The sequence below is a fragment of the Leptodactylus fuscus genome, chromosome 11 (genome assembly GCF_031893055.1).
Source record: "Leptodactylus fuscus isolate aLepFus1 chromosome 11, aLepFus1.hap2, whole genome shotgun sequence".
In the NCBI taxonomy this organism is placed as follows: domain Eukaryota; kingdom Metazoa; phylum Chordata; class Amphibia; order Anura; family Leptodactylidae; genus Leptodactylus; species Leptodactylus fuscus.
Genome location: NC_134275.1, coordinates 70,514,428 through 70,536,559, shown reverse-complemented (window position 1 = coordinate 70,536,559; position 22,132 = coordinate 70,514,428).

The following is a 22,132-nucleotide window of genomic DNA, read 5'->3' as shown; positions in this document are numbered from 1 at the left end:
TGCGCGCATAAATATGTGCGCGCATAAATATGTGCGCGCATAAATATGTGCGCGCATAAATATGTGCGCGCATAAATATGTGCGCGCATAAATATGTGCGCGCATAAATATGTGCGCGCATATACAGAGTAGGGCGCATAAATATGTGCGCGCATATACAGGGTAGGGAGCATAAATATGTGCGCGCATAAATATGTGCGCGCATAAATATGTGCGCGCATAAATATGTGCGCGCATAAATATGTGCGCGCATAAATATGTGCGCGCATAAATATGTGCGCGCATATACAGAGTAGGGCGCATATACAAGGTAGGGTGCATAAATATGTGCGCGCATATACAGAGTAGGGCGCATAAATATGTGCGCGCATATACAGGGTAGGGAGCATAAATATGTGCGCGCATAAATATGTGCGCGCATAAATATGTGCGCCCATAAATATGTGCGCCCATAAATATGTGCGCCCATAAATATGGGCGCCCATAAATATGGGCGCCCATAAATATGTGCGCCCATAAATATGTGCGCCCATAAATATGTGCGACCATAAATATGTGCGACCATAAATATGTGCGCGCATATACAGAGTAGGGCGCATAAATATGTGCGCGCATATACAGGGTAGGGAGCATATACAGGGTAGGGCGCATAAATATGTGCGCGCATGAATATGTGCGCGCATGAATATGTGCGAGCATAAATACGTGCGCGCATAAATACGTGCGCGCATAAATACGTGCGCGCATAAATATGTGCGAGCATATACTGGGAATGGGCGCATATACAGGGTAGGGAGCATAAATATGTGCGCGCATAAATAGGTGCGCGCATAAATAGGTGCGCGCATAAATAGGTGCGCGCATAAATAGGTGCGCGCATAAATAGGTGCGCGCATAAATAGGTGCGCGCATAAATATGTGCGAGCATATACTGGGAATGGGCGCATAGACAGGGTAGGGAGCATAAATATGTGTGCGCATAAATATGTGTGCGCATAAATATGTGCGCGCATAAATATGTGCGCGCATAAATATGTGCGCGCATATACAGGGAAGGCGCATAAACAGGGTAGGGCTCATATATATGTGCGCGAATATATATCTAAGCATAATTAATATGTGCGCGCATATACAGGGTAGGGCGCATAAGTATGTGCGCGCATAAATTTGTGCGCGCATAAATATGTGCACGCATATACAGGGAAGGCGCATATACAGGGTAGGGCGCATAAATATGTGCACGCATAAATATGTGCGCGCATATACAGGGTAGGGCGCATAAATATGTGCGCACATAAATATGTGCGCGCATACACAGAGTAGGGTGCATAAATATGTGCGAGCATAAATACGTGCGCGCATAAATATGTGCGCGCATATACTGGGTAGGGCGCATATACAGGGTAGGGCGCATAAATATGTGCGCGCATAAATATGTGCGCGCATAAATATGTGCGCGCATAAATATGTGCGCGCATAAATATGTGCGCGCATAAATATGTGCGCGTATAAATATGTGCGCGCATAAATATGTGCGCGCATATACAGAGTAGGGCGCATAAATATGTGCGCGCATATACAGGGTAGGGAGCATAAATATGTGCGTGCATAAATATGTGCGCGCATATACAGGGAAGGCGCATAAACAGGGTAGGGCGCATATATATGTGCGCGAATATATATCTAAGCATAATTAATATGTGCGCGCATATACAGGGAAGGCGCATATACAGGGTAGGGCGCATAAATATGTGCCGCATAAATATGTGCGCGCATATACAGTGTAGGGCGCATAAATATGTGCGCACATAAATATGTGCGCGCATATACAGGGTAGGGTGCATAAATATGTGCGCGCATAAATATGTGCCCGCATAAATATGTGCGCGCATATACTGGGTAGTGCGCATATACAGGGTAGGGCGCATAAATATGTGTGCGCATAAATATGTGCGCGCATAAATATGTGCGCGCATAAATATGTGCGCATATACAGAGTAGGGCGCATAAATATGTGCGCGCATATACAGGGTAGGGAGCATAAATATGTGCGCGCATAAATATGTGCGCGCATAAATATGTGCGCGCATAAATATGTGCGCGCATAAATATGTGCGCGCATAAATATGTGCGCATATACAGAGTAGGACGCATAAATATGTGCGCACATATACAGGGTAGGGAGCATAAATATGTGCGCGCATAAATATGTGCGCGCATGAATATGTGCGCGCATGAATATGTGCGCGCATGAATATGTGCGCGCATAAATATGTGCGCGCATAAATATGTGCGCGCATAAATATGTGCGCGCATAAATATGTGCGCGCATAAATATGTGCGCGCATAAATATGTGCGCGCATAAATATGTGCGCGCATAAATATGTGCGCGCATATACAGGGTAGGGAGCATAAATATGTGCGCGCATAAATATGTGCGCGCATAAATATGTGCGCGCATAAATATGTGCGCATATACAGAGTAGGACGCATAAATATGTGCGCACATATACAGGGTAGGGAGCATAAATATGTGCGCGCATAAATATGTGCGCGCATGAATATGTGCGCGCATGAATATGTGCGCGCATGAATATGTGCGCGCATAAATATGTGCGCGCATAAATATGTGCGCGCATAAATATGTGCGCGCATAAATATGTGCGCGCATAAATATGTGCGCGCATAAATATGTGCGCGCATAAATATGTGCGCGCATAAATATGTGCGCGCATAAATATGTGCGCGCATAAATATGTGCGCGCATAAATATGTGCGCGCATATACAGAGTAGGGCGCATAAATATGTGCGCGCATATACAGGGTAGGGAGCATAAATATGTGCGCGCATAAATATGTGCGCGCATAAATATGTGCGCGCATAAATATGTGCGCGCATAAATATGTGCGCGCATAAATATGTGCGCGCATAAATATGTGCGCGCATAAATATGTGCGCGCATAAATATGTGCGCGCATAAATATGTGCGCGCATAAATATGTGCGCGCATAAATATGTGCGCGCATAAATATGTGCGCGCATATACAGAGTAGGGCGCATATACAGGGTAGGGTGCATAAATATGTGCGTGCATAAATATGTGCGCGCATAAATATGTGCGCGCATAAATATGTGCGCGCATAAATATGTGCGCGCATAAATATGTGCGCGCATAAATATGTGCGCGCATAAATATGTGCGCGCATAAATATGTGCGCGCATATACAGAGTAGGGCGCATAAATATGTGCGCGCATATACAGGGTAGGGAGCATAAATATGTGCGCGCATAAATATGTGCGCGCATAAATATGTGCGCGCATAAATATGTGCGCGCATAAATATGTGCGCGCATAAATATGTGCGCGCATAAATATGTGCGCGCATAAATATGTGCGCGCATAAATATGTGCGCGCATAAATATGTGCGCGCATATACAGAGTAGGGCGCATAAATATGTGCGCGCATATACAGGGTAGGGAGCATAAATATGTGCGCGAATAAATATGTGCGCTCATAAATATGTTCGCGCAAATACAGGGAAGGCGCATAAACAGGGTAGGGCTCATATATATGTGCGCGAATATATATCTAAGCATAATTAATATGTGCGCGCATATACAGGGTAGGGCGCATAAGTATGTGCGCGCATAAATATGTGCCCGCATAAATATGTGCGCGCATATACTGGGTCTTGCGCATATACAAGGTAGGGCGCATAAATATGTGTGCGCATAAATATGTGTGCGCATAAATATGTGCGCGCATATACTGGGAATGGGCGCATATACAGGGTAGGGAGCATAAATATGTGCGCGCATAAATATGTGCGCGCATAAATATGTGCGCGCATAAATATGTGCGCGCATAAATATGTGCGCGCATAAATATGTGCGCGCATAAATATGTGCGCGCATATACAGAGTAGGGCGCATAAATATGTGCGCGCATAAATATGTGCGCGCATATACAGAGTAGGGCGCATAAATATGTGCGCGCATATACAGGGTAGGGAGCATAAATATGTGCGCGCATAAATATGTGCGCGCATAAATATGTGCGCGCATAAATATGTGCGCGCATAAATATGTGCGCGCATAAATATGTGCGCGCATAAATATGTGCGCGCATAAATATGTGCGCGCATAAATATGTGCGCGCATATACAGAGTAGGGCGCATAAATATGTGCGCGCATATACAGGGTAGGGAGCATAAATATGTGCGCGCATAAATATGTGCGCGCATAAATATGTGCGCCCATAAATATGTGCGCACATATACAGAGTAGGGCGCATAAATATGTGCGCGCATATACAGGGTAGGGAGCATATACAGGGTAGGGCGCATAAATATGTGCGCGCATGAATATGTGCGCGCATGAATATGTGCGAGCATAAATACGTGCGCGCATAAATACGTGCGCGCATAAATATGTGCGCGCATAAATATGTGCGAGCATATACTGGGAATGGGCGCATATACAGGGTAGGGAGTATAAATATGTGCGCGCATAAATAGGTGCGCGCATAAATAGGTGCGCGCATAAATAGGTGCGCGCATAAATAGGTGCGCGCATAAATAGGTGCGCGCATAAATATGTGCGAGCATATACTGGGAATGGGCGCATAGACAGGGTAGGGAGCATAAATATGTGCGCGCATAAATATGTGCGCGCATAAATATGTGCGCGCATAAATATGTGCGCGTATAAATATGTGCGCGCATAAATATGTGCGCGCATATACAGGGAAGGCGCATAAACAGGGTAGGGCTTATATATATGTGCGCGAATATATATCTAAGCATAATTAATATGTGCGCACATATACAGGGTAGGGCGCATAAGTATGTGCGCGCATAAATATGTGCGCGCATAAATATGTGCACGCATAAATATGTGCACGCATAAATATGTGCACGCATATACAGGGAAGGCGCATATACAGGGTAGGGCGCATAAATATGTGCGCGCATAAATATGTGCGCGCATATACAGGGTAGGGCGCATAAATATGTGCGCACATAAATATGTGCGCGCATATACAGAGTAGGGTGCATAAATATGTGCGAGCATAAATACGTGCGCGCATAAATATGTGCGCGCATATACTGGGTAGGGCGCATATACAGGGTAGGGCGCATAAATATGTGCGCGCATAAATATGTGCGCAAATAAATATGTGCGCGCATAAATATGTGCGCGCATAAACATGTGCGCGCATAAACATGTGCGCGCATAAATATGTGCGCGCATAAATATGTGCGCGCATAAATATGTGCGCGCATAAATATGTGCGCGCATAAATATGTGCGCGCATATACAGAGTAGGGCGCATAAATATGTGCACGCATATACAGGGTAGGGAGCATAAATATGTGCGTGCATAAATATGTGCGCGCATATACAGGGAAGGCGCATAAACAGGGTAGGGCGCATATATATGTGCGCGAATATATATCTAAGCATAATTATTATGTGCGCGCATATACAGGGAAGGCGCATATACAGGGTAGGGCGCATAAATATGTGCCCGCATAAATATGTGCGCGCACATACAGGGTAGGGAGCATAAATATGTGCGCGCATAAATATGTGCGCGCATATACAGAGTAGGGCGAATAAATATGTGCGCGCATAAATATGTGCGCGCATACAGGGTAGGGCGAATAAATATGTGCGCGCATATACAGGGTAGGGCGAACAAATATGTGCACGCATATATATGTGCGCGCATATACAGGGTAGCGCGGATAAATATATGCGCGCATAAATATGTGCACACATATACAGTGTAGGGCGTATATACTGGGTAGGGCGAATATATATGTGCGTGAATATATATGTAAGCATAATAAGTATGTGCGGGCATATACAGAGTAGGGCGCATAAATATGTGCGCGCATAAATATGTGCGCGCATACAGGGTAGGGCGAATAAATATGTGCGCGCATAAATATGTGCGCGCATATACAGGTTAGGGCGAATAAATATGTGCACGCATATATATGTGCGCGCATAAATATGTGCGCGCATATACAGGGTAGCGCGGATAAATATATGCACGCATAAATTTATGCGCGCACATATACAGTGTAGGGCGCATATACAGGGTAGGGCGCATAAAAATGTGCGCGCATAAATATGTGCGCGCATGAATATGTGCGAGCATAAATACGTGCACGCATAAATATGTGCGTGCATATTCTGGGTAGGGCGCATATACAGGGTAGGGTGCATAAATATGTGCGCGCATAAATATGTGCCCGCATAAATATGTGCGCGCATATACTGGGTAGGGCGCATATACAGGGTAGGGCGCATAAGTATGTGCGCGCATAAGTATGTGCGCGCATAAGTATGTGCGCGCATAAGTATGTGCGCGCATAAGTATGTGCGCGCATAAGTATGTGCGCGCATAAATATGTGCGCGCATAAATATGTGCGCGCATATACAGGGTAGGGAGCATAAATATGTGCGCGCATAAATATGTGCGCGCATATACAGGGAAGGCGAATAAACAGGGTAGGGCGCATATATATGTGCGCGAATATATATCTAAGCACAATTAATATGTGCGCGCATATACAGGGTAGGGCGCATAAGTACGTGCGCGCATAAATATGTGCGCGCATAAATATGTGAGCGCATATACAGGGAAGGCGCATATACAGGGTAGGGCGCATAAATATGTGCGCGCATAAATATGTGCGCGCATATACAGAGTAGGGCGCAAATACAGGGTAGGGTGCATAAATATGTGCGCGCATAAATATGTGCGCGCATAAATATGTGCGCGCATAAATATGTGCGCGCATAAATATGTGCGCGCATAAATATGTGCGCGCATAAATATGTGCGCGCATAAATATGTGCGCGCATAAATATGTGCGCGCATAAATATGTGCGCGCATATACAGGGTAGGGAGCATAAATATGTGCGCGCATAAATATCTGCGCGCATATACAGGGAAGGCGCATAAACAGGGTAGGGCGCATATATATGTGCGCGAATATATATCTAAGCATAATTAATATGTGCGCGCATATACAGGGAAGGCGCATATACAGGGTAGGGCGCATAAATATGTGCCCGCATAAATATGTGCGCGCACATACAGGGTAGGGCGCATAAATATGTGCGCGCATAAATATGTGCACGCATATACAGAGTAGGGCGCATAAATATGTGCGCACATAAATATGTGCGCGCATTTACAGGGTAGGGCGCATAAATTTGTGCGCGCATAAATATGTGCGCGCATATACAGGGTAGGGCGCATAAATATGTGCGCGCATAAATATGTGCGCGCATATACAGGGTAGGGCGCATAAATATGTGCACGCATATACAGGGTAGGGCGCATAAATATGTGCGCGCATATACAGAGTAGGGTGCATAAATATGTGCGAGCATAAATACGAGTGCGCATAAATATGTGCGCGCATATACTGGGTAGGGCGCATATACAGGGTAGGGTGCATAAATATGTGCGCGCATAAATATGTGCCCGCATAAATATGTGCGCGCATATACTGGGTAGTGTGCATATACAGGGTAGGGCGCATAAATATGTGTGCGCATAAATATGTGCGCGCATAAATATGTGCGCGCATAAATATGTGCGCGCATAAATATGTGCGCGCATATACTGGGAATGGGCGCATATACAGGGTAGGGAGCATAAATATGTGCGCGCATAAATATGTGCGCGCATAAATATGTGCGCGCATAAATATGTGCGCGCATAAATAGGTGCGCGCATAAATAGGTGCGCGCATAAATATGTGCGCGCATAAATAGGTGCGCGCATAAATAGGTGCGCGCATAAATAGGTGCGCGCATAAATATGTGCGCGCATAAATATGTGCGCGCATAAATATGTGCGCGCATATACAGGGTAGGGAGTATAAATACGTGCGCGCATAAATACGTGCGCGCATAAATACGTGCGCGCATAAATACGTGCGCGCATAAATATGTGCGCGCATATACAGAGTAGGGCGCATATACAAGGTAGGGTGCATAAATATGTGCGTGCATAAATATGTGCGTGCATAAATATGTGCGCGCATAAATATGTGCGCGCATAAATATGTGCGCGCATAAATATGTGCGCGCATAAATATGTGCGCGCATAAATATGTGCGCGCATATACAGGGTAGGGAGCATAAATATGTGCGCGCATAAATATGTGCGCGCATAAATATGTGCGCGCATAAATATGTGCGCGCATAAATATGTGCGCGCATAAATATGTGCGCGCATAAATATGTGCGCGCATAAATATGTGCGCGCATAAATATGTGCGCGCATAAATATGTGCGCGCATAAATATGTGCGCGCATATACAGAGTAGGGCGCATAAATATGTGCGCGCATATACAGGGTAGGGAGCATAAATATGTGCGCGCATAAATATGTGCGCTCATAAATATGTTCGCGCATATACAGGGAAGGCGCATAAACAGGGTAGGGCTCATATATATGTGCTCGAATATATATCTAAGCATAATTAATATGTGCGCGCTTATACAGGGTAGGGCGCATAAGTATGTGCGCGCATAAATATCTGCCCGCATAAATATGTGCGCGCATATACTGGGTAGTGCGCATATACAGGGTAGGGCGCATAAATATGTGTGCGCATAAATATGTGTGCGCATAAATATGTGCGCGCATATACTGGGAATGGGCGCATATACAGGGTAGGGAGCATAAATATGTGCGCGCATAAATATGTGCGCGCATAAATAAGTGCGCGCATAAATATGTGCGTGCATATACAGAGTAGGGCGCATAAATATGTGCGCGCATAAATATGTGCGCGCATATACAGGGTAGGGCGCATAAATATGTACGCGCATATACAGGGTAGGGAGCATAAATATGTGCGCGCATAAATATGTGCGCGCATAAATATGTGCGCGCATAAATATGTGCGCGCATAAATATGTGCGCGCATAAATATGTGCGCGCATAAATATGTGCGCGCATAAATATGTGCGCGCATAAATATGTGCGCGCATAAATATGTGCGCGCATATACAGAGTAGGGCGCATAAATATGTGCGCGCATATACAGGGTAGGGAGCATAAATATGTGCGCGCATAAATATGTGCGCGCATAAATATGTGCGCGCATAAATATGTGCGCGCATAAATATGTGCGCGCATAAATATGTGCGCGCATATACAGAGTAGGGCGCATATACAAGGTAGGGTGCATAAATATGTGCGCGCATATACAGAGTAGGGCGCATAAATATGTGCGCGCATATACAGGGTAGGGAGCATAAATATGTGCGCGCATAAATATGTGCGCGCATAAATATGTGCGCCCATAAATATGTGCGCCCATAAATATGTGCGCCCATAAATATGGGCGCCCATAAATATGGGCGCCCATAAATATGTGCGCCCATAAATATGTGCGCCCATAAATATGTGCGACCATAAATATGTGCGACCATAAATATGTGCGCGCATATACAGAGTAGGGCGCATAAATATGTGCGCGCATATACAGGGTAGGGAGCATATACAGGGTAGGGCGCATAAATATGTGCGCGCATGAATATGTGCGCGCATGAATATGTGCGAGCATAAATACGTGCGCGCATAAATACGTGCGCGCATAAATACGTGCGCGCATAAATATGTGCGAGCATATACTGGGAATGGGCGCATATACAGGGTAGGGAGCATAAATATGTGCGCGCATAAATAGGTGCGCGCATAAATAGGTGCGCGCATAAATAGGTGCGCGCATAAATAGGTGCGCGCATAAATATGTGCGAGCATATACTGGGAATGGGCGCATAGACAGGGTAGGGAGCATAAATATGTGTGCGCATAAATATGTGTGCGCATAAATATGTGCGCGCATAAATATGTGCGCGCATAAATATGTGCGCGCATATACAGGGAAGGCGCATAAACAGGGTAGGGCTCATATATATGTGCGCGAATATATATCTAAGCATAATTAATATGTGCGCGCATATACAGGGTAGGGCGCATAAGTATGTGCGCGCATAAATTTGTGCGCGCATAAATATGTGCACGCATATACAGGGAAGGCGCATATACAGGGTAGGGCGCATAAATATGTGCACGCATAAATATGTGCGCGCATATACAGGGTAGGGCGCATAAATATGTGCGCACATAAATATGTGCGCGCATACACAGAGTAGGGTGCATAAATATGTGCGAGCATAAATACGTGCGCGCATAAATATGTGCGCGCATATACTGGGTAGGGCGCATATACAGGGTAGGGCGCATAAATATGTGCGCGCATAAATATGTGCGCGCATAAATATGTGCGCGCATAAATATGTGCGCGCATAAATATGTGCGCGCATAAATATGTGCGCGTATAAATATGTGCGCGCATAAATATGTGCGCGCATATACAGAGTAGGGCGCATAAATATGTGCGCGCATATACAGGGTAGGGAGCATAAATATGTGCGTGCATAAATATGTGCGCGCATATACAGGGAAGGCGCATAAACAGGGTAGGGCGCATATATATGTGCGCGAATATATATCTAAGCATAATTAATATGTGCGCGCATATACAGGGAAGGCGCATATACAGGGTAGGGCGCATAAATATGTGCCGCATAAATATGTGCGCGCACATACAGGGTAGGGAGCATAAATATGTGCGCGCATAAATATGTGCGCGCATATACAGAGTAGGGCGCATAAATATGTGCGCGCATAAATATGTGCGCGCATACAGGGTAGGGCGAATAAATATGTGCGCGCATATACTGGGTAGGGCGAACAAATATGTGCACGCATATATATGTGCGCGCATAAATATGTGCGCGCATATACAGGGTAGCGCGGATAAATATATGCGCGCATAAATATGTGCACACATATACAGTGTAGGGCGTATATACTGGGTAGGGCGAATATATATGTGCGTGAATATATATGTAAGCATAATAAGTATGTGCGGGCATATACAGAGTAGGGCGCATAAATATGTGCGCGCATAAATATGTGCGCGCATATACAGGTTAGGGCGAATAAATATGTGCACGCATATATATGTGCGTGCATAAATATGTGCGCGCATATACAGGGTAGCGCGGATAAATATATGCGCGCATAAATTTATGCGCGCACATATACAGTGTAGGGCGCATATACAGGGTAGGGCGCATAAAAATGTGCGCGCATAAATATGTGCGCGCATGAATATGTGCGAGCATAAATACGTGCACGCATAAATATGTGCGTGCATATTCTGGGTAGGGCGCATATACAGGGTAGGGTGCATAAATATGTGCGCGCATAAATATGTGCCCGCATAAATATGTGCGCGCATATACTGCGTAGGGCGCATATACAGGGTAGGGCGCATAAGTATGTGCGCGCATAAGTATGTGCGCGCATAAGTATGTGCGCGCATAAGTATGTGCGCGCATAAGTATGTGCGCGCATAAGTATGTGCGCGCATAAATATGTGCGCGCATAAATATGTGCGCGCATAAATATGTGCGCGCATAAATATGTGCGCGCATAAATATGTGCGCGCATAAATATGTGCGCGCATAAATATGTGCGCGCATAAATATGTGCGCGCATAAATATGTGCGCGCATATACAGAGTAGGGCGCATAAATATGTGCGCGCATATACAGGGTAGGGAGCATAAATATGTGCGCGCATAAATATGTGCGCGCATATACAGGGAAGGCGCATAAACAGGGTAGGGCGCATATATATGTGCGCGAATATATATCTAAGCACAATTAATATGTGCGCGCATATACAGGGTAGGGCACATAAGTATGTGCGCGCATAAATATGTGCGCGCATAAATATGTGAGCGCATATACAGGGAAGGCGCATATACAGGGTAGGGCGCATAAATATGTGCCCGCATAAATATGTGCACGCACATACAGGGTAGGGCGCATAAATATGTGCGCGCATAAATATGTGCACGCATATACAGAGTAGGGCGCAAATACAGGGTAGGGTGCATAAATATGTGCGCGCATAAATATGTGCGCGCATAAATATGTGCGCGCATAAATATGTGCGCGCATAAATATGTGCGCGCATAAATATGTGCGCGCATAAATATGTGCGCGCATAAATATGTGCGCGCATAAATATGTGCGCGCATAAATATGTGCGCGCATATACAGGGTAGGGAGCATAAATATGTGCGCGCATAAATATGTGCGCGCATATACAGGGAAGGCGCATAAACAGGGTAGGGCGCATATATATGTGCGCGAATATATATCTAAGCATAATTAATATGTGCGCGCATATACAGGGAAGGCGCATATACAGGGTAGGGCGCATAAATATGTGCCCGCATAAATATGTGCGCGCACATACAGGGTAGGGCGCATAAATATGTGCGCGCATAAATATGTGCACGCATATACAGAGTAGGGCGCATAAATATGTGCGCACATAAATATGTGCGCGCATTTACAGGGTAGGGCGCATAAATTTGTGCGCGCATAAATATGTGCGCGCATATACAGGGTAGGGCGCATAAATATGTGCGTGCATAAATATGTGCGCGCATATACAGGGTAGGGCGCATAAATATGTGCGCGCATATACAGGGTAGGGCGCATAAATATGTGTGCGCATAAATATGTGCGCGCATAAATATGTGCGCGCATAAATATGTGCGCGCATAAATATGTGCGCGCATAAATATGTGCGCGCATATACTGGGAATGGGCGCATATACAGGGTAGGGAGCATAAATACGTGCGCGCATAAATATGTGCGCGCATAAATATGTGCGCGCATAAATATGTGCGCGCATAAATATGTGCGCGCATAAATATGTGCGCGCATAAATATGTGCGCGCATAAATATGTGCGCGCATAAATATGTGCGCGCATAAATATGTGCGCGCATAAATATGTGCGCGCATATACAGAGTAGGGCGCATAAATCTGTGCGCGCATATACAGGGTAGGGCGCATAAATATGTGCGCGCATATACAGGGTAGAGCGCATAAATATGTGCGCGCATATACAGAGTAGGGCGCATAAATATGTGCGAGCATAAATACGAGTGCGCATAAATATGTGCGCGCATATACTGGGTAGGGCGCATATACAGGGTAGGGTGCATAAATATGTGCGCGCATAAATATGTGCCCGCATAAATATGTGCGCGCATATACTGGGTAGTGCGCATATACAGGGTAGGGCGCATAAATATGTGTGCGCATAAATATGTGCGCGCATAAATATGTGCGCGTATAAATATGTGCGCGCATAAATATGTGCGCGCATATACAGAGTAGGGCGCATAAATATGTGCGCGCATATACAGGGTAGGGAGCATAAATATGTGCGCGCATAAATATGTGCGCGCATAAATATGTGCGCGCATAAATATGTGCGCGCATAAATATGTGCGCGCATAAATATGTGCGCGCATAAATATGTGCGCGCATAAATATGTGCGCGCATAAATATGTGCGCGCATAAATATGTGCGCGCATAAATATGTGCGCGCATAAATATGTGCGCGCATAAATATGTGCGCGCATAAATATGTGCGCGCATAAATATGTGCGCGCATATACAGAGTAGGGCGCATATACAGGGTAGGGTGCATAAATATGTGCGCGCATAAATATGTGCGCGCATAAATATGTGCGCGCATAAATATGTGCGCGCATAAATATGTGCGCGCATAAATATGTGCGCGCATAAATATGTGCGCGCATAAATATGTGCGCGCATAAATATGTGCGCGCATAAATATGTGCGCGCATAAATATGTGCGCGCATAAATATGTGCGCGCATATACAGAGTAGGGCGCATAAATATGTGCGCGCATATACAGGGTAGGGAGCATAAATATGTGCGCGCATAAATATGTGCGCGCATAAATATGTGCGCGCATATACAGGGAAGGCGCATAAACAGGGTAGGGCTCATATATATGTGCGTGAATATATATCTAAGCATAATTAATATGTGCGCGCATATACAGGGTAGGGCGCATAAGTATGTGCGCACATAAATATGTGCCCGCATAAATATGTGCGCGCATATACTGGGTAGTGCGCATATACAGGGTAGGGCGCATAAATATGTGTGCGCATAAATATGTGCGAGCATAAATACGTGCACGCATAAATATGTGCGTGCATATTCTGGGTAGGGCGCATATACAGGGTAGGGTGCATAAATATGTGCGCGCATAAATATGTGCGCGCATGAATATGTGCGAGCATAAATACGTGCACGCATAAATATGTGCGTGCATATTCTGGGTAGGGCGCATATACAGGGTAGGGTGCATAAATATGTGCGCGCATAAATATGTGCGCGCATAAATATGTGCGCGCATAAATATGTGCGCGCATAAATATGTGCGCGCATAAATATGTGCGCGCATAAATATGTGCGCGCATAAATATGTGCGCGCATAAATATGTGCGCGCATAAATATGTGCGCGCATAAATATGTGCGCGCATATACTGGGAATGGGCGCATATACAGGGTAGGGAGCATAAATATGTGCGCGCGTAAATATGTGCGCGCGTAAATATGTGCGCGCGTAAAATATGTGCGCGCATAAATATGTGCGCGCATAAATATGTGCGCGCATATACAGAGTAGGGCGCATAAATATGTGCGCGCATAAATATGTGCGCGCATATACAGAGTAGGGCGCATAAATATGTGCGCGCATATACAGGGTAGGGAGCATAAATATGTGCGCGCATAAATATGTGCGCGCATAAATATGTGCGCGCATAAATATGTGCGCGCATAAATATGTGCGCGCATAAATATGTGCGCGCATAAATATGTGCGCGCATAAATATGTGCGCGCATAAATATGTGCGCGCATAAATATGTGCGCGCATAAATATGTGCGCGCATAAATATGTGCGCGCATATACAAAGTAGGGCGCATAAATATGTGCGCGCATATACAGGGTAGGGAGCATAAATATGTGCGCGCATAAATATGTGCGCGCATAAATATGTGCGCGCATAAATATGTGCGCGCATAAATATGTGCGCGCATAAATATGTGCGCGCATAAATATGTGCGCGCATAAATATGTGCGCGCATAAATATGTGCGCGCATAAATATGTGCGCGCATAAATATGTGCGCGCATAAATATGTGCGCGCATATACAGAGTAGGGCGCATAAATATGTGCGCGCATATACAGGGTAGGGAGCATAAATATGTGCGCGCATAAATATGTGCGCGCATAAATATGTGCGCGCATAAATATGTGCGCGCATAAATATGTGCGCGCATAAATATGTGCGCGCATAAATATGTGCGCGCATAAATATGTGCGCGCATAAATATGTGCGCGCATATACAGAGTAGGGCGCATATACAGGGTAGGGTGCATAAATATGTGCGCGCATAAATATGTGCGCGCATAAATATGTGCGCGCATAAATATGTGCGCGCATAAATATGTGCGCGCATAAATATGTGCGCGCATAAATATGTGCGCGCATAAATATGTGCGCGCATAAATATGTGCGCGCATAAATATGTGCGCGCATAAATATGTGCGCGCATATACAGAGTAGGGCGCATAAATATGTGCGCGCATATACAGGGTAGGGAGCATAAATATGTGCGCGCATAAATATGTGCGCGCCTAAATATGTGCGCGCCTAAATATGTGCGCGCCTAAATATGTGCGCGCATAAATATGTGCGCGCCTAAATATGTGCGCGCCTAAATATGTGCGCGCCTAAATATGTGCGCGCCTAAATATGTGCGCGCCTAAATATGTGCGCGCCTAAATATGTGCGCGCATAAATATGTGCGCGCATAAATATGTGCGCGCATATACAGAGTAGGGCGCATAAATATGTGCGCGCATATACAGGGTAGGGAGCATAAATATGTGCGCGCATAAATATGTGCGCGCATAAATATGTGCGCGCATATACAGGGAAGGCGCATAAACAGGGTAGGGCTCATATATATGTGCGTGAATATATATCTAAGCATAATTAATATGTGCGCGCATATACAGGGTAGGGCGCATAAGTATGTGCGCGCATAAATTTGTGCCCGCATAAATATGTGCGCGCATATACTGGGTAGTGCGCATATACAGGGTAGGGCGCATAAATATGTGTGCGCATAAATATGTGCGAGCATAAATACGTGCACGCATAAATATGTGCGTGCATATTCTGGGTAGGGCGCATATACAGGGTAGGGTGCATAAATATGTGCGCGCATGAATATGTGCGAGCATAAATATGTGCACGCATAAATATGTGCGTGCATATTCTGGGTAGGGCGCATATACAGGGTAGGGTGCATAAATATGTGCGCGCATAAATATGTGCCCGCATAAATATGTGCGCGCATATACTGGGTAGGGCGCATATACAGGGTAGGGCGCATAAGTATGTGCGCGCATAAGTATGTGCGCGCATAAGTATGTGCGCGCATAAGTATGTGCGCGCATAAGTATGTGCGCGCATAAGTATGTGCGCGCATAAGTATGTGCGCGCATAAGTATGTGCGCGCATATACAGAGTAGGGCGCATAAATATGTGCGCGCATATACAGGGTAGGGAGCATAAATATGTGCGCGCATAAATATGTGCGCGCATATACAGGGAAGGCGCATAAACAGGGTAGGGCGCATATATATGTGCGCGAATATATATCTAAGCACAATTAATATGTGCGCGCATATACAGGGTAGGGCGCATAAGTATGTGCCCGCATAAATATGTGCACCCACATACAGGGTAGGGCGCATAAATATGTGCGCGCATAAATATGTGCGCGCATATACAGAGTAGGGCGCAAATACAGGGTAGGGTGCATAAATATGTGTGCGCATAAATATGTGCGCGCATAAATATGTGCGCGCATAAATATGTGCGCGCATAAATATGTGCGCGCATAAATATGTGCGCGCATAAATATGTGCGCGCATAAATATGTGCGCGCATATACAGGGTAGGGAGCATAAATATGTGCGCGCATAAATATGTGCGCGCATATACAGGGAAGGCGCATAAACAGGGTAGGGCGCATATATATGTGCGCGAATATATATCTAAGCATAATTAATATGTGCGCGCATATACAGGGAAGGCGCATATACAGGGTAGGGCGCATAAATATGTGCCCGCATAAATATGTGCGCGCACATACAGGGTAGGGCGCATAAATATGTGCGCGCATAAATATGTGCACGCATATACAGAGTAGGGCGCATAAATATGTGCGCACATAAATATGTGCGCGCATTTACAGGGTAGGGCGCATAAATTTGTGCGCGCATAAATATGTGCGCGCATTTACAGGGTAGGGCGCATAAATTTGTGCGCGCATAAATATGTGCGCGCATATACAGGGTAGGGCGCATAAATATGTGCGCGCATATACAGGGTAGGGCGCATAAATATGTGCGCGCATATACAGAGTAGGGCGCATAAATATGTGCGAGCATAAATACGAGTGCGCATAAATATGTGCGCGCATATACTGGGTAGGGCGCATATACAGGGTAGGGTGCATAAATATGTGCGCGCATAAATATGTGCCCGCATAAATATGTGCGCGCATATACTGGGTAGTGCGCATATACAGGGTAGGGCGCATAAATATGTGTGCGCATAAATATGTGTGCGCATAAATATGTGTGCGCATAAATATGTGCGCGCATAAATATGTGCGCGCATAAATATGTGCGCGCATATACAGAGTAGGGCGCATAAATATGTGCGCGCATATACAGGGTAGGGAGCATAAATATGTGCGCGCATAAATATGTGCGCGCATAAATATGTGCGCGCATAAATATGTGCGCGCATAAATATGTGCGCGCATAAATATGTGCGCGCATAAATATGTGCGCGCATAAATATGTGCGCACATATACAGAGTAGGGCGCATAAATATGTGCGCGCATATACAGGGTAGGGCGCATAAATATGTGCGCGCATATACAGGGTAGAGCGCATAAATATGTGCGCGCATATACAGAGTAGGGCGCATAAATATGTGCGAGCATAAATACGAGTGCGCATAAATATGTGCGCGCATATACTGGGTAGGGCGCATATACAGGGTAGGGTGCATAAATATGTGCGCGCATAAATATGTGCCCGCATAAATATGTGCGCGCATATACTGGGTAGGGCGCATATACAGGGTAGGGCGCATAAATACGTGCGCGCATAAATACGTGCGCGCATAAATATGTGCGCGCATAAATATGTGCGCGCATATACAGAGTAGGGCGCATATACAGGGTAGGGTGCATAAATATGTGCGCGCATAAATATGTGCGCGCATAAATATGTGCGCGCATAAATATGTGCGCGCATAAATATGTGCGCGCATAAATATGTGCGCGCATAAATATGTGCGCGCATAAATATGTGCGCGCATAAATATGTGCGCGCATAAATATGTGCGCGCATAAATATGTGCGCGCATAAATATGTGCGCTCATAAATATGTGCGCGCATATACAGAGTAGGGCGCATAAATATGTGCGCGCATATACAGGGTAGGGAGCATAAATATGTGCGCGCATAAACATGTGCGCGCATAAATATGTGCGCGCATATACAGGGAAGGCGCATAAACAGGGTAGGGCTCATATATATGTGCGTGAATATATATCTAAGCATAATTAATATGTGCGCGCATATACAGGGTAGGGCGCATAAGTATGTGCGCGCATAAATATGTGCCCGCATAAATATGTGCGCGCATATACTGGGTAGTGCGCATATACAGGGTAGGGCGCATAAATATGTGTGCGCATAAATATGTGTGCGCATAAATATGTGCGCGCATAAATATGTGCGCGCATAAATATGTGCGCGCATAAATATGTGCGCGCATACACTGGGAATGGGCGCATATACAGGGTAGGGAGCATAAATATGTGCGCGCGTAAATATGTGCGCGCGTAAATATGTGCGCGCGTAAATATGTGCGCGCGTAAAATATGTGCGCGCATAAATATGTGCGCGCATAAATATGTGCGCGCATAAATATGTGCGCGCATATACAGAGTAGGGCGCATAAATATGTGCGCGCATAAATATGTGCGCGCATATACAGAGTAGGGCGCATAAATATGTGCGCGCATATACAGGGTAGGGAGCATAAATATGTGCGCGCATAAATATGTGCGCGCATAAATATGTGCGCGCATAAATATGTGCGCGCATAAATATGTGCGCGCATATACAAAGTAGGGCGCATAAATATGTGCGCGCATATACAGGGTAGGGAGCATAAATATGTGCGCGCATAAATATGTGCGCGCATATACAGAGTAGGGCGCATAAATATGTGCGCGCATATACAGGGTAGGGAGCATAAATATGTGCGCGCATAAATATGTGCGCGCATAAATATGTGCGCGCATAAATATGTGCGCGCATAAATATGTGCGCGCATAAATATGTGCGCGCATAAATATGTGCGCGCATAAATATGTGCGCGCATAAATATGTGCGCGCATATACAGAGTAGGGCGCATAAATATGTGCGCGCATATACAGGGTAGGGAGCATAAATATGTGCGCGCATAAATATGTGCGCGCATAAATATGTGCGCGCATATACAGGGTAGGGAGCATAAATATGTGCGCGCATAAATATGTGCGCGCATAAATATGTGCGCGCATAAATATGTGCGCGCATAAATATGTGCGCGCATAAATATGTGCGCGCATAAATATGTGCGCGCATAAATATGTGCGCGCATATACAGAGTAGGGCGCATAAATATGTGCGCGCATATACAGGGTAGGGAGCATAAATATGTGCGCGCATAAATATGTGCGCGCATAAATATGTGCGCGCATATACAGGGAAGGCGCATAAACAGGGTAGGGCTCATATATATGTGCGTGAATATATATCTAAGCATAATTAATATGTGCGCGCATATACAGGGAAGGCGCATAAACAGGGTAGGGCTCATATATATGTGCGTGAATATATATCTAAGCATAATTAATATGTGCGCGCATATACAGGGTAGGGCGCATAAGTATGTGCGCGCATAAATATGTGCCCGCATAAATATGTGCGCGCATATACTGGGTAGTGCGCATATACAGGGTAGGGCGCATAAATATGTGCGCGCATAAATATGTGCGCGCATAAATATGTGCGCGCATAAATATGTGCGCGCATAAATATGTGCGCGCATATACTGGGAATGGGCGCATATACAGGGTAGGGAGCATAAATATGTGCGCGCGTAAATATGTGCGCGCGTAAATATGTGCGCGCGTAAATATGTGCGCGCGTAAAATATGTGCGCGCATAAATATGTGCGCGCATAAATATGTGCGCGCATATACAGAGTAGGGCGCATAAATATGTGCGCGCATAAATATGTGCGCGCATATACAGAGTAGGGCGCATAAATATGTGCGCGCATATACAGGGTAGGGAGCATAAATATGTGCGCGCATAAATATGTGCGCGCATAAATATGTGCGCGCATAAATATGTGCGCGCATAAATATGTGCGCGCATAAATATGTGCGCGCATAAATATGTGCGCGCATATACAAAGTAGGGCGCATAAATATGTGCGCGCATATACAGGGTAGGGAGCATAAATATGTGCGCGCATAAATATGTGCGCGCATAAATATGTGCGAGCATAAATACGTGCGCGCATATACTGGGTAGGGCGCATATACAGGGTAGGGTGCATAAATATGTGCGCGCATAAATATGTGCCCGCATAAATATGTGCGCGAATATACTGGGTAGGGCGCATATACAGGGTAGGGCGCAAAAATATGTGCGCGCATAAATATGTGCGCGCATAAATATGTGCGCGCATAAATATGTGCGCGCATAAATATGTGCGCGCATAAATATGTGCGCGCATAAATATGTGCGCGCATAAATATGTGCGCGCATAAATATGTGCGCGCATAAATATGTGCGCGCATAAATATGTGCGCGCATATACAGGGTAGGGCGCATATACTGGGTAGGGCGAATAAATATGTGCGCGCATAAATATGTGCGCGCATGAATACGTGCGAGCATAAATACGTGCGCGCATAAATACGTGCGCGCATAAATACGTGCGCGCATAAATACGTGCGCGCATAAATACGTGCGCGCATAAATATGTGCGCGCATATACTGGGTAGGGCGCATATACAGGGTAGGGCGCATAACTATGTGCGCGCATAAATATGTGCGCGCATGAATATGTGCGAGCATAAATACGTGCGCGCATAAATATGTGCGTGCATATACTGGGAATGGGCGCATATACAGGGTAGGGAGCATAAATATGTGCGCGTAAATATGTGCGCGCATAAATATGTGCGCGCATAAATTTGTGCGCGCATAAATATGTGCCCGCATAAATATGTGCCCGCATAAATATGTGCGCGCATATACAGGGTATGGCGCATAAATATGTGCGCGTATATACTGGGTAGGGCGCATATACAGGGTTGGGCGCATAAATATGTGCGCGCATAAATATGTGCGCGCATGAATATGTGCGAGCATAAATACGTGCGTGCATGAATATGTGCGAGCATATACTGGGTAGGGCGCATATACAGGGTAGGGCGCATAAATATGTGCGCGCATAAATATGTGCGCGCATAAATATGTGCGCGCATATACAGGGTAGGGCGAATAAATATGTGCACGCATATATATGTACGCGCATAAATATGTGCGTGCATATACAGGGTAGCGCGGTTAAATATATGCGCGCATAAATATGTGCACACATATACAGTGTAGGGCGTATATACAGGGTAGGGCGAATATATATGTGCGTGAATATATATGTAAGCATAATAAGTATGTGCGGGCATATACAGAGTAGGGCGCATAAATATGTGCGCGCATAAATATGTGCGCGCATACAGGGTAGGGCGAATAAATATGTGCGCGCATAAATATGTGCGAGCATAAATACGTGCACGCATAAATATGTGCGTGCATATTCTGGGTAGGGCGCATATACTGGGTAGGCTGCATAAATATGTGCGCGCATAAATATGTGCCCGCATAAATATGTGCGCGCATATACTGGGTAGGGCGCATATACAGGGTAGGGCGCAT